The following is a 16,304-nucleotide window of genomic DNA, read 5'->3' as shown; positions in this document are numbered from 1 at the left end:
TTTTTTAAAACCAAGCAGACATTTATGATTAATGTTTCCCCTCTGACAGGGACTGAAATGAGACATTTGTTCTATAGGTTACTAAATACAAGAAAATAAGTAGAAAGTATTGCTTTTAAGTCATAAGCACTAAACCTTTCCTGTAAGTTTTTATGGTGCTAAGAACATGCTAAAACGTACCAGAAATTTGAAAAAGAAAAGTTTTGTCTCAAACTAGTTCACGTTTTTCATAACACATCTCCACGACTTCTGCCAATAAAAAATGTATTTGAACTCGTGTAAAATGACTGAATATATCTACATGTCACAAGAATGTGTCAAATGAACTTGTTGCTGAGACAGGATTCATCAAGGATAATCCACTAAATAACTGGGTACCTGGGGGGGGGGATGAAACGCTTCACCAGCCACTGGGAATACAAAGCTCAACTGGCTCCCTGAATTTAAATGTGTTACAACCTGTGAATTTTTAAAGGGTTGGCCAAAGACAGACAAAATGTATAAATCCTGAAAGAATGGGCTAGGGACAACAATATCACTTGCAAACTACAGGGGATGCAGCACAGAGAGGCTCGCATGATGAATTCTTAAGAAAGCTTCCCAGCTAAGTGGCCGCTGGGCCGAGCTGGACTGTGAAGGGCAAACAACTCTGGGGGGAAAGATGGACAAAGGAATTCCCTGACAAAGGGAAGAGCAAAGAACATGATACTACCCATCAGGAAACTCTACACATGGCCTTTCCCAGTACCTGGTATCTCTAGGAACATTTAAAAATACCCAGGCCTGGGCACCACCCCACCTCTTCAATCTATACTCTGATTAATTAGCCTAGAGAGAGCCTTAGAATTTTTTAAAGCTCCTAGATGAACTCAAGCTCATAATTCAATGTGCAGTCAAGGCCGAGAACCGCTGCGGTAACTGACCCCTGGAACTACCCCCAAAAATGTGAACGCTGTGTGAACAGGCCATGTTAGCTCTAAGACAGAGGGATTTCCTCTTTGCCCACAGGAAACAACATTGCGGCGAACACTACATCCTACGGGTAATGTCCTCAATATTTCTACCACTTTCAAAGTAAGAAAGTGATTTTTCAATGTGCAGAAAAATCAGCCTTCTAAAACGATGTCAGTTCTTGTGCTTGTTTTTATGAACATGTAGAAGAAGTGATGCTCTTAGCTCTGGTAACAGATAGGCTTCACCTTAAGCCAAAATCTAATGCACGTGAAAGAAGTTTGGCCATTAATGCTTAATTATGCATTTTATTTCAAGTAAAGTTTTTGCTTGAAAAGGTTCATTAGTAACAGTCTTCTCTCCTTTCTAATTTATATGCACCTGTTTGTAATTATGGTGGCACTATGTCAGCCGTAGAAAATGCCTCTTAAACTTTTTAAAACAATTTGGATAGTTATGCCTACCCAAGGATATTCATCTCCCTGTTTAAGAAATAACTCTGCCTTCTTTTATCTCAAATGCATTTCCTGTATTTTTTCTGATATGATTTTTGTACTCCAATATATAAAAGGGAATATGAGAATCTATATCTTGTTCTTGTTCTGAAAGCTTACCTCTCAGTGAAGGTGGTGAGCGTGTCTGAGTCCAAAAGGAGACAGGAAACCTTGAAAAACAATCTGTAATCATTAGATTTTTTTCTAATTCTGTGACCTTGCTATGGCTGAATGCTCTATGTTGAAGCCCCGATCCCCAGTGTACTGGTCTTAGAAGGTGGGGCCTGTGGGAGGTAATTAGGTTTAGATGAGGTCGTGGGGGTGGTGCCCCTCTGCTGGGATCAGTGCCCTCGTGCAAAGGGGAAAAGGACCGAGACCGCTGTCTCGCCACCGTGTGAGGATACAGCAAGAAGTCTGCCATCTGCAAAGTAGGAAGTGGTCCCACCCCAGGAACTGATGGCACTTTGCTGGTGGACTTCCCAGCCTCCAAAAAGTTGGGAAATAAACTTCAGTTGTTTAAGCCACCTCATCTACGGTATTTTGTGATAACAACCCAAACAGCCGGAAATAGACCTTAGAACCTAAACCAAAGCCACATTACCTACTATTGAAAAGTCTTCTGCCAGAAAACGTGACTTCTTCCATTGCAAAGGAACACGGGCCATAAACACGGGATCTATTTTTAACAGCAGAATCTTGAGCTGAAAGCACAGAATCTTATATTACCTTTAGGGGCGAATAAGGAGAAAGGTTTACTTACAACAATCTATAATATTAATATGGAACTTTAAATATATATTATAAATCATTGCTGACAAATAAATTACTATTTTAGTAACTTTCAGAATTTCAACATAAATTAATCCTAACAAGGATTTGTTTAAATGGTGTGTGTGGTGGGGGGGGGGGGATATTAAAGTTACCAAAAGACCTAGTTTCACAACTCAATCTTTCTGATACTCAATTTAGCAATTGCAAAATATATATAATAACAACCCCATTTGTCGTGAGGATTATATAAAAAGAGATAAGTAAAAGCACTTTGAAGCTTTCTGTATAGGAATATTACATTTGTACGTGTACATGTGACACACGTGCATATATATATTTAAAAAGATAATATTATTCACTCAATTTTATGGCGCACACGGACCTTTCAGGTCCTTTCTCTACAACTGTCAAAAAAAATGAATGACAGTAAAAATATTAGATAAAAATGGGAAGAGAAATGACCTTTCAACAGAAAAGGATTGCTAGATACCTCGGAGACTACCACTGAGAAGCCCAGAGAAATGGCTTTTAGAAAAATGATCACCATTTCATACCGTCAGCCTCCCAAGTCCAGTCCAGCTGAATTCAACGCAGTAGGAGAATACAGAATGAAAATGTCCCTGCAGGTAATTTCATCCCATTATGTTTATATGAAAAGAAGACTGTGAACTCTATGCAATTTTTTTTTCAGTGTTCTTTCTTATAATTTTAGTGCACCGATCAGAATCAACTTAAAGCAATGTGCTGAGGGCTATAATTTCATAGGAAGTAAGAAAATTGATGGATGTATATCTGTAAAAGGATAACCGAGGGAGGCTTCAAAGATAGAATAAGATTGTCTTAAGTAAACCCATTTAAGATTAGCCCATCACATAGACTCCCACACTATAAAATTATAGATTGGTTAGGAGCAGCCAGAGCGCTTGTAAGATATGCTGAGGAAACAAGTTCAAGCTAGTGTGTAATGTAATCTTAAAGTTGCTGAGGCAGGAATATCACTAATTGCATTTCCTGAGTGACATTTTTGATCATCCTACCTTCTCATGAAAGAGGATTTTCTGAAAATTGAAAGGGTGTTAGGATGTTGAGAAATCAGCCAAGTGGTGATGTGTTTACCCAGAATATCATTTTTGTTTTTATGGGGATTAGCAGGAAGTGTTGATTTTGTTGTTGTTTTTCCCAGAAGTCACACTGTGTCTGAGCAGTGATTTAGGATGTGCCTTACACACAGCGTTTCCTGACATGACTGCTGGTGTGAACAGAATTCATGCCAACAAGACATAAATGTCATTGGCCCCCTTTCCCTGTAATTTTTCAGAAGTCTTACATGAATGTACTACGGGGAACGACCAGTAAAGTAACTCCTCGGTGAGGAAAAGAAAGAACAAGAGGATGCATGGTGAGCTTCAGGGTAAGAACACCATCAGGAGACAAAGAGAAGCCGAGCCGTGTTCAGACTGAACAATGATCAGAGAACCAACAGACTAATCTCTGCTAATATGTTAGTGGCTGTATGAATATAGCAGCTGTATCACCCAGGTTGTGATAACCACTCTTTTCTGCATGAAGGAAGACTAAATGCTCAGGTTCTGGTGCTGCTGAAGAAGTGGAATTCTAGCACAGAATTCTATATTAGTGCACTGATATAATACAATCGGCATAATACAGTCACTGAAGGAATGGCACTGGCCTTCTGGAAAGAAAACCCCTTCTCATGTCCTAAAAGCCATATCACTTGGGGAAGCTGATAAGCTGACAATCAAGTAACTGGGTAGAACGAGAGAGAAGACAAAAAGGTACTGCTAACCTACTGATGAAAGAAAAGTTGATCTCCCTAACAGTTTTTTTCAAACTATTTACAATTACTTAATATGTTTCACAATAATCCAATGCCCCTTGAGATTAGCTCAATATTAGATTCACTTCAAACATTTGATCTAGCTCTACTTTTATTTACATATGTTTAGTCTTCATATTTTGTTGATCACATGACAAGTTCTTAGCCCACAACATTTATGTATTTTTTAAATTGATTTTAGAGAGAGAGGAAGGGAGAGGGAGAGAGAGATAGAAACATCGATGAGAGAGTACATCAATTGGTCACCTCCTGCATGCCCCCCACTGGGGATTTGGCCCACAACCTGGGCATGTGCCCTGACTGAGAATCGAACCAGCGACCTCTTGGTGCATGAGTCAACGCTCAACCACTGAGCCACACAGGCCGAGCTAGCCTACAACATTTAAACAGAAATGTGAGTTTGCCACATAACCATTTATAAATTTAAATCACATTCACATCGATAAACAGCAGATTTTACGTTTTCCCCCTATATTCCTATTGCTTAACAGTTGATCAGTCTGGATAAGAAAAAGTGTTGAGCACTGGCTGGTTTGGCTCAGCGGTTACAGCGTCAGCCTGTGGTCCAGAGAGACCGGGGTTCGGTTCCCACTAAGGGCACGCACTTCAGTTGCAGTTTGTCCCTGGTCCTGGTTGGGCAGCCACTCTATGTGTCCCTTTCACGTCGATGTTTCTCTCTCTCCCTCCCACTCTATCTGAACAAAAAATAGAAAAATGTCCTCGGGTGAGGATAAAAAAAATAAAAAGTAATTGATTAATTTAAAAAAAGAAAGAAACCGTGTTGAGAGGACATGGTGCTGGAGAAAAAAAGAAAGATGTAGAATATTTTCTCACCATATTAAGTAGCATACTTTGTGTCTAGACAATCTAGTTCTTTTTAAAGATTTATTCAGCACCTACTACATGCTCATCTGTGCTCAAAAACTGCAGAAGATATAAAGGACAGAATCTTCAGGCTTATGTAGCTAAAGAAGAAACTCAGGTGCAGGTCAGAACACGTGTGTACATGGTGAAAGCGAAAACATTGGAGATCTGAATTAGAGCTGAGGATCTTGAACAAGCTGTTCCTGATGCCCACCTCCAGTGAAGAGCTGGAGATGAAAAATCACTCCTGGTTTCCTGTATTTTTATAATGAAGCCAGAAAAAAATGCTTCTGTAAATTGCTTCTTTCTCTGAACTACTGTTTATACGATTGTCCCTGAGCTTACACTTCTTATATTGCTATTTATCTTCTTGCAATATTTCCCAATTGTTCTATAAAATTTTCTTCAAATCTTCCAAAACCTAGTGAGTTATTGTTGACTAACAGAGAAAATGTTCATTTTTAACAGATGAGAGTGCTTTTCTTTTGCTAACTTCATTGTGTGTGAATTTTGCCCAAGGGAGAACTGAAATTTTTACAGCAGAAATACAGAATCTATACACTCAGCTTTAGACACCCCAAATAAAAATGTAAACCCCAGTTTTCTCTTAGCCTAAAGGGTTTTCTAAATTTCAAAATGTATTCCTTTCTATATAAAAAGACAAGCCTGGCTAACCCCACAGAGTTACTGGTTCTGATGGAGATGCCCATTTAGGACGGTGCTGAGTTCACCTCCTCCCTCAGACACATGACTCTGCAGCTACTAGGGCACAACTTCCTCTGAAAACAATCTGCAAACGGAACCACTCCTGCGCATCAGCCGGATGAGACAAGGTCCACATCAAAGCAGATGGGCCACAGTCTCACCGTAAACCCCATGCCCAGCGCAGCGCCCACGACTGGGAGGGTCCTCAAAACCCAGAGCTTCTCCTTGAGGAGCAAAGGGTTCAAACCCCATATCAGGCACCCCAAATTTAAGACCTGTACCTGGAAGAGGAGCCCCAAAACATCTAGCTTTGAAAAACAGCCATGCTCGTGATCTCGAGACCCACAAGGCTGGAGCGATCTGAGAAACAGCCCTGAAAGGGCGCGCAGACATGGACTCGCCGACACACGTGGACTCGCCACCGCCCCGCCCACCGGCCTCAGCACAGAGGCAGCCAGCCCTTCGAGTGCGCCCAGACTGCTGTGAATAAGGCCCATTTGCTCATTTTAGAGTATGGCCCTGAGGGGCAGGCATCTAATTTAGCACACATCTAGGGGCCTGCTGGCTGGTGAGCACCATCTGTGCAACCTCTGCCTCACTCTAATCAGTGTGCACCATCCTTTTTTTTGGTTGGTTTGTTAATGCTAGCCCCCTGCCCCCCTCCCACTCCCCCCCGCAGGTTCCATCTACACACTCTCCCTCTGCCCTGGCTCCAAATTGCCAGTATCTAATGGAGGGGAGCTTTCACACATCTGGTGCCCCAGTTTTTGAGGTTGCCACCCAGGGGACACCCCTTGATCTCCCTGCTCTGGAGGCCAGAGGGCCTTGCCACCCTGGGACCCACAGGACTGTAACAACTGGAGAGACAGTTCTTGGCACTCTGCCTCTCCCAGAGCACTGCCCAGATAACAGCGAAACACACCCCTGGTCTTTTGGTGGAAAAGGCCTATTTGCTTGTCCTGGAGCCTTGGCCTGAGAGGCAGGTTCTGGTTTAACACACAACTAAGGGCCAAAGGGGGTACCCTCAGGGAGCACAGTGGTGCACACAATCTCGGCGTGCTCCCTCTGCCCCTGCTTGCTGGCATCTCCCAGAAAGAACCTTTATCCTTGTAGGCACTTCCATTTTTGCCACTGCACCAGAGAACACCACTGCATCTTCTGGTTCCGGTGGCCAGAGAGGCTCCTGAAATAGTAAGAATAAGAGTCATTCAGAGAGGATGAGATGATGGACGCATTGTTTGGGTCCTAGAGGAGAAATCTATCCCCTCTAACTCCCAGGGTTTCAACCCAAGGAAACAAGAGTATTAAAATGCCAATACTGGAACTCGACCAGGGCCGAGGACTGAACCGCAACAGAGTCAATAAAGAAAACATATTTTTAAAAAACACTATGAGAGAGGACCGAAAAATGGCGGCGGAGTGAACGGAGCTACACAGACCGTCTCCCAGAACCAAACTGGAATTACAACTATAACACAGACAAATCGACAGGAAAAAGCAACAGAAAAGCAGCTTGCAAGGACCATACAACGAGGGACACTGACTGCATCCCGGTAGGCTTGCGGAGGCGCGAGACGGGGCTGGGAGCCCACGGTCGGCAGCTCAGCAGCGGCCTCAGCTGTAAGCGGCGCCCGCGGGTCACACTCCCAGGCGGCCCCACAGCGCAGCCGGGACAGAGGCTGAAACAGCCACAGCCGCTCACCTTGGGCTCCGGCGGAGGGAGGGCGGACTGGACTGGAACTGTGTCGGGACACTCGGGGTTTGGAGGGCGCTCAGAGCTTTGGCTGAGTGCAGCCACTCAGGACGGTGGCCACATTGCTCCTTCCCAGGGCTCTGGGGAGAGGCAGCAGCCCCTCCCTCGGAGATCCAACCCCACCCTGTGGGCCATTGAAGTGCTAATTGAGGCTCACTAACAACCAGCATCTGCCCCACCCTCGTGAAAGCCCCTTGGCTGAGCACCAGAGGGAGTTTTTCAATCAACTGACAACCCAAAACTCATCAATTATCCTAGACTGCTAGCCTCCAGGCAAAAAGCTAGAGGATAACAGTACGTTTCCTGGGCTGGCAACTTTAACCAGGAAAGTAAGACTTGACAGTGGTGTTCAACGCGGGTCCTCCCTCGCTCATCTAAACACAGGAGAGGGAGCCACAAACAGCAGAACAACAACACCCACAGGGAGAACTTGACAGGCTCCAAAGCCCACAGTGATAGCTAAAATGGTGAAACACAGAAACAGAAGCCAAATGAAAGAGCAAGACACCTCCACCGAAGATGAGATCAATGTGGAGCAATTAGGCATGTTAACAGAGCTAGAATTCAGAGCCATGATCTTGAGGAAGCTGAACAGCATGAGTAAGGACATAGAGACACTGAAAATAAGCCAAATGGAAATTAAAAACCAACAAGAAGAGATAAAAAATGACATATCCGAAATGAAAAACACATTGGAAGGTTTAAAAAGCAGAGTAGGGGAAGCTGAGGACCGGATCAGTGAATTAGAAGACAGGGTAGAAAAAATCAACCAATCAGAAAAACAAAAGGAAAAAACTATTAAAAAACAGGAAGACAGCTTAAGAGAACTATGGGACAACTGGAAACGTAATAATATTCGCATCATAGGAGTCCCCGAAGAAGAAGAAAAGGAGCAAGGGATAGAGAATATATTCAAAAAAATAGTGAGAGAAAACTTCCCTAATTTGGTGAAGGAAGAAGGCATTCAAGTTCAAGAAGCACAGAGAGTCCCAAGTAAGAAGAACCCAAACAGGCCCACACCAAGACACATAGTAATTAAAATGCCACAAATTAAAGACAAAGAGAGAATCCTAAAAGCAGCAAGAGATAAGCAACAGGTTACCTACAAAGGGAACCCCATAAGGCTCTCAGCTGACTTCTCACAAGAAACACTACAGGCCAGAAGAGAATGGCATGAAGTAATCAAAGTCATGAAAAACAAGAATCTGAATCCAAGACTACTCTACCTAGCAAGGCTATCATTCAAAATAGAAGATCAAATAAAGAGCTTCCCAGACAAAAAAAAAGCTAAGGGAATACATTAGCACCAAACCAGCACTGCAAGAAATGTTAAAAGGACTGCTGTAATTAGCAGTAGAAATGGGAAGAAAAATAGAACCACACTAAACAAAAATGGCAATAAATAAGTACATATCAATAATCACCTTAAACGTAAATGGATTGAATGCTCCCATAAAGAGACACAGAGTAACTGATTGGATAAGAAAGCATGACTCATCTATATGTTGTTTACAAGAGACCCACCGCTCAACAAAAGACTCACATCGGTTGAAAGTGAAGGGATGGAAAAAAATTTTCCAAGCAAATGGAAAGCAAAAAAAAGTTGGGGTAGCAATTCTCATATCTGATAAAATAGATTTCAAAATGAAGACCATAACTAGAGACAAAGACGGCCACTACATAATATTGAAAGGATCTATCCAACAGGAAGATATAACCTTGATAAACATATATGCACCCAATATAGGAGCACCAAAATATATTAAAAATCTTCTGGAGGACTTCCAAGGAGAAATCGACAACAATACAATCATAGCAGGGGACTTCAACACCCCGTTGACAGCACTGGATAGATCCTCTAGGCAAAAAATTAGCAAGGAAACAGAGACTCTAAACGAAGCACTAGACCAAATGGATTTAATAGATATCTACAGAGAATTACACCCCAAAACTACAGAATACACATTCTTCTCAAGTGCACATGGAACATTCTCAAAGATAGACCACATGATAGGACACAAACTAAATCTCTACAAGTTCAAGAAGATTGAAATCATATCAAGCATCTTCTCAGATCACAATGGCATGAAACTAGAAATCAATTGCAACAAGAACATGCAAAGACATTTCAACACATGGAGGCTAAATAGCATGTTATTAAACAATGAATGGGTCACCGACGAGATCAAGGAAGAAATTAAAAACTTCCTGGAAACCAATGAAAATGAACACACAACAACACAAAATCTATGGGATGCAGCGAAAGCAGTTCGGAGAGGGAAGTTCATAGCACTACAGGCCTACCTCAAAAAACAAGAAAAATTTCTAATTGACTGTCTAACCTCACAGCTTAAAGAATTAGAAAGCAAACAAAAAGAAAACCCCAGAGCAAGTAGAAGGAAGGAAATAGTAAAGATCAGAGCAGAAATAAATGACATAGAGACCAAAAAAACAATTCAAAGGATCAATGAAACAAAGAGCTGGTTTTTCGAAAAGATAAACAAGATAGATGGACCCTTAGCTAGACTCACCAAGAAACAAAGAGAGAGAACCCAAATACACAAAATCAGAAATGAAAGGGGAGAAGTAACAACCAACACCACGGAAATACAAAAGATCGTTAACAACTACTATGAACAACTATATGGCAACAAATTCGACAATCTCAGCGAAATGGACAAATTTCTAGAAACACACAGTCTCCCAAAACTATTCCCGGAAGAGATAGAAAACTTGAACAGACCAATAACAACTAAGGAGATTGAAGAGGTAATCAAGACTCTCCCAGCAAACAAAAGCCCAGGCCCAGATGGTTTCACAGGGGAGTTTTACCGAACATTCAAAAAAGAACTAACACCCATTCTCCTCAAACTATTTCAAAAAATTCAAGAAGAAGGAAGACTTCCAACCACATTCTATGAGGCCAGCATAATTCTAATTCCAAAACCAGAAAAAGACACTACGAGGAAAGAAAACTACAGGCCAATATCCCTGATGAACATAGACGCCAAAATCCTGAACAAAATACTAGCAAATCGGATCCAGAAATACATCAGAAAAATTATTCACCATGACCAAGTGGGATTCATTCCAGGGATGCAAGGCTGGTACAATATTCGCAAATCAATAAACGTGATACACCACATCAACAAAATGAAGAATAAAAACCACATGATCATATCAATAGATGCTGAAAAAGCATTCGACAAAATCCAGCATCCATTTCTGATAAAAACGCTCAGCAATGTAGGAATAGAGGGATCATATCTCAACATAATAAAGGCCATATATGAAAGACCTACAGCCAACATCATACTCAATGGACAGAAACTAAAAACATTTCCATTAAGAACAGGAACAAGACAGGGATGTCCACTTTCGCCACTCTTATTTAACATTGTACTGGAAGTCTTAGCCACAGCAATCAGACATGAAGAAAAAATAAAAGGGATCCAAATTGGAAAGGAGGAAGTGAAACTGTCATTATTTGCAGATGACATGATATTGTACATAGAAAACCCTAAAGACTCCTTCAAAAATCTATTAGACTTAATAAATGAATTTGCCAAAGTAGCAGGATACAAAATTAACGTCAAGAAATCGACGGCATTCTTGTACATCAATGATGAACTCACAGAAAGAGAAACTGAAAAAACAATCCCATTTACCATCGCTCCAAAAAAATTACGATACCTAGGAATAAACTTAACCAAAGAAGTAAAGGACCTATTTGCAGAAAACTACAGGTCATTGAAAAAAGAAATAGAGGAAGATATAAAGAAGTGGAAGCACATACCCTGTTCATGGATTGGAAGAATTAACATAATTAAAATGTCCATACTACCCAAAGCAATCTATAGATTCAATGCAATCCCCATCAAAATACCAACGACATATTTCATAGAACTAGAACAAATACTTCAAAAGTTCATATGGAACCAAAAAAGACCCCGAATAGCCACAGCAATCTTGAAAAAGAAGAACAAAGTTGGAGGGATCACAATACTAGATATCAGGTTATACTACAAAGCGACTGTAACCAAAACAGCCTGGTACTGGCACAAGAACAGGCATATAGACCAGTGGAACAGAACTGAAAACCCAGAAATGGACCCAAGGCAATACGCTCAATTAATATTTGACAAAGGTGGCAAGAGCATACAGTGGAGTAAAGACAGCCTCTTTAATAAATGGTGTTGGGAAAATTGGACAGCTACATGCAAAAAAATGAAACTAGACCATCAACTTACACCATACACAAAAATAAACTCAAAATGGATAAAAGACTTAAATGTGACCCGTGAATCCATAAAAATTCTAGAAGAAAATGTAGGCAACAAAATTGCGGACATCATACGGAGCAGAATTTTCACTGATACATCACCTAAGGCAACAGAAATAAAGGAGAAAATGAACACATGGGACTACATCAAACTAAAAAGCTTCTGCACAGCAAAAGAAACAATCATCAAAATGGAAAGGCAACCCACTGTATGGGAGAACATCATTGCCAATGATGTATCAGATAAGGGGTTAATTTCCAATATATAGAGAGTGCTCATACAACTCCACAAAAGGAAGACAAAGAACCCAATTAAAAAATGGGCAGAGGAGCTGAATAGACACCTCTCCAAACAGGACATACAAATGGCCAAGAGACATATGAAGAAATGCTCAACATCACTAATCATCAGAGAGATGCAAATTAAAACAACAATGAGGTATCACCTCACACCTGTCAGAATGGCTGCCATCAACAAATCATCAAACAACAAGTGTTGGCGAGGGTGTGGAGAAAAGGGGACTCTAATACATTGCAGGTGGGAATGCAGACTGGTGCAGCCGCTATGGAAAACAATATGGTGCTACCTCAAAAAATTAAAAATTGAACTTCCATTTGACCCAGTGATCCCACTGCTGGGAATATACCCTAGGAAGCCTGAAACACCAATCAGGAAGAATATATGTACCCCCATGTTCACAGCAGCACTATTTACAATAGCTAAGATCTGGAAACAGCCCAAGTGTCCACCAGTAGATGAATGGATCAAAAAGCTGTGGTACATATACACAATGGAGTACTACGCAGCGGTAAGAAAGAAAGATCTCTTATCCTTTGAGACGACATGGAGGGACCTGGAAAGTATTATCCTAAGTGAAAGAAGCCAAGCAGAGAAGGGCAAATACCATATGATCTCACTTATATACGGAATATAATGAACATAACAGTCTGAGGAATACAGTAGACCCAGACACATGGAAGTGGGGCACAGACTGACATCCCTCAGAAGAGGGGATGGGGGGTGGGGGGGGTGGGAAGAGATAAACCACAGAACTTATATGCATGTATGCATGACCAATGGACATGGACAACTAAGCCGGGGACAGGGTGGAGGTGGGGGGTGGGGTGGGGGGTGCCAATGGGGTAAAAAGGTAAAATATCTGTAACAAAAAAATAAATAAATAAATAAATAAATTTTAAAATCCTAAAAAAAATGCCAATACTCGAGCCCAGCCAGCATAGCTCAGTGGATTGAGCGTCCTCCCGTGGACTGAGAGGTCCTGGTTGGATTCCTGGTCAGGGCACATGCTCGGGTTGCAGGCTCGATCCCCAGCAGGAAATGCAGAGAAAACAGGGGAACATATAGCATGGGGGTCAGAAGGAGGAGGCTGTAGAATACATGAACTTTATGATCAAAGTAAATGGAAACAACCATTGATTTCATCATGACCTACCCAAGTGACTCAAAAATAGCAAGTCACACCTCAGAGGATTCCTTCTCACAGAACCCAAGGACCAGCACAGACTAATCATACAACAAAAAATTTAGGATACTAAGAGGGGTATATGAGCCAGTCCACATCCCCAGCCCTCTACATAAGATCACATCAGTGTCTGAGTATACTTCATGAGAAGAGGCAACTTGAGAGAGTAGAATAGTCCTGATATAAAATTTGTACTTTGAATAGACTACTACATGAAATACGCCAAGCTGGCTGATCTTAAATACACCATATTAAACACAAACCTACTTGTATTGTCAAGATTAAGTTCATTCCAAGGGGTAATGTCCACAAGATGGTGGAATGGGGGGGGGGGTTCCCCACTTGTATCCCACCTTAGCAACAATAATTTGAAAGCCAACCACAGATAAAAGTGCCTCTGTGGGAGCTTTAGGATCTAGTTAAGAAATGACAAAATCCCAGTGGATTCTAAGACCGAGGAGGGGCAATTTTGAGAAGGCAGGTTCATACCCAGGTAGAAGTCTCACTAGCCAAGTTCCAAGCTATGGGCACAGAAACAGCTCTGTCCCTCTGTGGTCTTGGCTACATCCCATTTGGCCTTGGTCCTACCAACAGCACCATCTGCCAAGGGACCTAGGAGGAGTCACATGTATCCTTGCCTTAGGTAACAGGCCCGCAGAACTCAGTCCTGGCTGTGGACACTGACGTGTACCATAAACCAATTCCAGTCCCTCTTAGCTGTGGTCCAGGAGTTGCCCTGCCCATCCAGGAACCAGAAGGAGCCGTGCCTGTTACTGACGTTGGAGGCGAGCCTGCTGCCTCTGATCTGATCATAGATCCTGAAATGCTGTGACTTGGCTCAGGGGCCAAGTCCTGACCACTCAGGAGCCCTGAGGGAGACAAGCTTCTCTATGCCCCAGAAGTTAGGTCTACTGACATCAGTTCAACTGCAGATCTCTAAATCAACCCTGCAATCGAACTTCAACTCCTCTCAGTCATGGTCTGAAGAAGTCCTGCTACCCAGGGGCCCCGCGAGATACATGCCCATCCTTGCTCCCATAGGTAGGCCTGCAGACCTTGGTCCCACCTGTGAACCCTGACGCAGCCCCGTGATTTGGTTGCAGCCATGCTTGGCTGCAGTCCAGAGCGAGTCCTGTCCACGCGGTAACCTGCCCAGATACAGCAGGAGACCTACCAAGGACCCAGCAGGAGAAACAACTCTGTGTACCTAGTATCGGGCCTGCTATCTGTGGACTATTAACCAAAGGAGAGGCTTAGGCCATAATAAAGAACAAAAAGCATTTATTTAAGCAAAAAATATTATAATCCAGGATACACAGATTCAGGTAGCAACCCAAATTGTGCTCCAAAGAGGAGGGCAAGGTTTGTAAAGGCAAAAACCACAAGGGCAGTTTCCATTTAGGTTTTCTGTGCAAATGAAGGACGCGGGCTGGGGTAACAGGAAGTGGTTAGTTCTAATATGCAATGAGGGAGGCGAAAACTACAAGGAAGGAAATAAAGTGCAAGTAGGTCCATGCAGCAGGTGTTCCAGAACGTTTATGGCTCAGCTTTGAGCTGAGTTTAGCAACAAGTTAACAATTTTACAGAAAGTTCTGAGAACTGAGACACAGGATATGCAAAGACCCCACTTCCTCAGTGGCCTCCTGACTCCATTTTAAGTGTCTCTCTTAGCCATGCTTATTCCATTTTATTTTCTCCATTATCAGGATCCAACTGAAGACCCTGAACTGGACCCTTGTTCCAGCACCAGCTCTACTACCCAAGGTCACGTAGGCAGTTTTGTCCACCCAGGAACCAGAGAGGATTCATAGCTGCCAGAGCCCCTGGATCCTTTGGGAAGGGGAGTATAATTTACTGAGACATTGCCACACTGTCTTCCAAATCGGCTGTGCCGTTGTGAATCCCACCAGCAGTGAATGAGAGTTCCCATGGTATCACATCCTCACAAGCATTTGGTGTTTTCAGTGTTGTGGATTTGGGCCATTCTAATAGGCGTGTGGTGGTATCTCACTGTTACTTCAACTTGCAATTACCAAATAGTTTATGATGTTGAACATCTTTTCATATGGTAAGTTGCCATTTATTTATCTTGTCTGGTAAAGTGCCTGTTTAACCTTTGTGTTTCTAAAATGTGGTTTAGAAACTTTGTGTTTCTAAAATGTGTTTTTCTGTTTATTTTTCAAACTTAAAATATGAAAGCACAAATTCACCTACCTCTATGATAACCTCAAAATAGATTTCCTTCCTAGATTTCTACTCTTTCCATCCCGAGATAAGACTGAAGAATCAGGGTTATTTTATAGAGGGGGAGAAATCAAGACACTCCGTTATAATCTTCTCTTTTAAAATGAAGGGAAAACCCTGGCCAGGTAGCTCAGTTGGTTAGAACATCATCCCAATACACCAAGGTTGCAGGTTTGATACCTGTCACAGCACATACAAGAAGCAACCCATGGCCTGGCCGGTGTGGCCCGGTAAGTTGAATGAACAGAAAGGTTGCCGGTTCATTTCCCAATCAAGGAACATGCCCAGGTTACAGTTTCAATTCCCGGTAGGAGGCAGCCAATCCATGTTTTGCTCTCACATCAGTGTGTCTCTCTCTCATTCTCCCTTTCTCTGTCTCTCTCTAATAATCAAGTAAAAAATATTTTTAAAAAAGAGAGAGAAGCAAACAATGAAAGTGTGAACTAATAGAACAACAAGTTGTTCTCTCTCTCTCTCTCTTCCTCTCAAATCAAACTCACCTTTCAGGTAACCATGGGATTTAAAAAAAAATAGAACTGGCCCTGGCCAATTTGGCTCAGTAGTTAGAGCGTTGGCCCTCAGGCCAGAGAGTCACAGGTTCAATTCTGATCAAGGGCACGTACCTCCATCGTGGTCCGGTCCCTGGCCCTGGTCGGGGTCATGCGGGAGGCAACCAATCAATGTGTCTTTTTCACATCAATGTTTCTCTCTTTCTTACTCTCTTTCTCTCTCTCTCCCCCTCCCTCCCTCCCACTCTATCTGAAGATAAATGGAAAAATATCTTCGGATGAGGATTTAAAAAAAAAGAGAGAGAGAAAGAACTGATATTTTTCTCAGGGAGGAACCTGGACAACATTGTACCTGGAAATAATAATAATGAACATTATCCAGCTAGCCT

The sequence above is a fragment of the Molossus molossus genome, unplaced genomic scaffold (genome assembly GCF_014108415.1).
Source record: "Molossus molossus isolate mMolMol1 unplaced genomic scaffold, mMolMol1.p scaffold_m16_p_11, whole genome shotgun sequence".
NCBI classification, from domain to species: Eukaryota; Metazoa; Chordata; class Mammalia; order Chiroptera; family Molossidae; genus Molossus; species Molossus molossus.
Note: the sequence above shows the minus strand (reverse complement) of the source record.